Source organism: Schistosoma mansoni, chromosome 3 (assembly GCF_000237925.1).
Source record: "Schistosoma mansoni strain Puerto Rico chromosome 3, complete genome".
In the NCBI taxonomy this organism is placed as follows: domain Eukaryota; kingdom Metazoa; phylum Platyhelminthes; class Trematoda; order Strigeidida; family Schistosomatidae; genus Schistosoma; species Schistosoma mansoni.
Genome location: NC_031497.1, coordinates 19558642 through 19560849, shown reverse-complemented (window position 1 = coordinate 19560849; position 2208 = coordinate 19558642). Strand labels below are relative to the sequence as shown.

General features: G+C 30.0%; 1 non-coding gene across 1 annotated transcript; it reads left to right on the top strand.

Annotated features, from left to right (window-relative positions):
• Nucleotides 1–1896: 1896 nt before the first annotated feature.
• Nucleotides 1897–1963, top strand: Smp_tRNA_02135_Pseudo_TTG.1.1. Its single transcript has one exon. It is a non-coding gene (tRNA).
• Nucleotides 1964–2208: the final 245 nt, after the last annotated feature.

Here is a 2208-nt window from a genome sequence, read left to right as displayed (position 1 = left end):
GCCCTCACCTGTGTTCTCGTTCACTACAATATCAACTTTCTTAAGATGGTGAAGTTTTATAGATCAGGACGAATTAACTATACACTGAACCATCGTTTTAAGAATATTTATCTATCACTTAAACATAGCATTTTGCATTGAGTATACTATTTATAAGATAGTTTTATACGTAGCCTCCATCTTGTTCTACCAATCTAAGTGTACGTAAAGAAGTAGGTTTATGTAAAGGAAAAAAACTAGACCATTTAACACTTTTTCCCTTTATATAACCCCTAACTAATTCACCAATATGATAAGTATAGTGTATATTCATTAATACTGTTGACTTGTTAGTTTGAATAGGATCAAATAACTGAAGGCCTATTGTCAAACATTTACACAATATCCATTTGTCACATGAGACTGATGTATAATTGTACTCAAACAGTTACATAATACAATTGTACAATTATTTTTAAAAAACTATAAATTTTTCATTTTTTTTTCATTTCATGTGCTTTCATATTATATCCGTTTCTAGTTTTGTATATTTAATTATTTCAACATAGATAGATTAAGTTATTCAATAGTAGATAATAAATTCTTAAAGAAAAAAGAATTAATCGTGACCTTAAAATAAGATTAAATGAAATATGTCTTTTATTCGTTTTCGTAGATATTCCCTGTCTTTCTTGCCCCCCCTCTCTCTCTCTCTCTTTCTCTTTCTCCTTTTCTATTACACTTACATGCATACATAAAATGATGAATTAAAAGTTTACAGTATAGTCTAGTGATAAGTATCATATTTATTGCACGAACGTTTTCTTAACTTATCTATTCACATAGATACAAACAAACATACACATACATACATACATACATGCAATTTTCCCATATTAATTAGTATCATACTAATTTAGCTGGATATGTATATCGTTCTGAATTCGTCTGGTCATCATTACACGTTTATCTTTATTAGGTATTATATATATGTGAGTAATTGTTACCTAATCCCAATTGTACTCCTAACTTTTTGTTTTTTATGTATTTACGTGCATAGATATAAGGAATTAGGTTTAAGCATAGGTTCAATTACACACACACATATATACATACTACTATATATATAGAGAGAATAATATCAACATACTACTTATATAAACATGAAAATATCACCTTGATAAACAAAATTAATTAGATTATATTATCTTACTGAGTTGAACCATTAGAATAATTGTTTGTATATATGTATATCTTATGAATTGAGTTGATTAAGTTCATTTTGCGCAATATAACTATCCATAAATAAAGAAGAAGAAGAAGAAAAAAAGGAAGAGTTAAGTAGTAGTAAAATAAGAAACTTTCTATAAATTAAAAGAATTAAAATAGACTAATAGAATTAGAGGTTGATCAAATACATTGATGAACTTGATAAATAATGAAATGCTAATAAGAATTCTAATGTTACTTATATGTAGGTATGTATGTATAATTCAAATAACCTAGTTCTTCATTGTTTATTGAAAAACTGAATACTGTTATTTAAATTACATATATATTCACCTGGGATAAATACATTATACAGTTTTAAATTCACTTGATGTTGTTTGTTTGAATCTTCCCCTTGATGTTTAAGACTGCAATTGACCAATCTCTTATTGACATATGTGCATCTTGTGCAAATTGCCTGGATATTGCCTTAATTCACAAACATTATAAGCAAAGATGGATAGTGGCTAGCAGTGGAATCCAGGACACGTGTTTCGTCCTATTTGGGACTCGTCAGCTAGATTTACCTGCATTTCAGAGTTGATGTTCTCTCCGGAACTCGAACCCAATACTGTTCGCTTCAAAAGACATCACGTTATCCACTGAGCTACTTCACCCCCCATTGCACAAGCAAGTGGCAATCAGGACTCAGTAGCTGAGTGGATAACGCGATAGCGTTTGAAGCGAAAGGTACTGGGTTCGAGTCCTAGAGTGAACATCAACTCGGGGATGCAGGTACATCCAGCTGACGAGTCCCAAATATGACGAAGAGCGTGTCCTGGATTCCCCTGCTAACCACTATCCATCTTCGTTTATAATCATACAGTTTTGTTTGTTTGTTTACTTTTCATGTTCTTGAACACTTAATATTTATGTATAATAAAGTCATATATAAATGGAAGTATTAAGTAATTGAAATTTTCATGCATTTATGACAATTTTCATTATGAGTATGTTAAT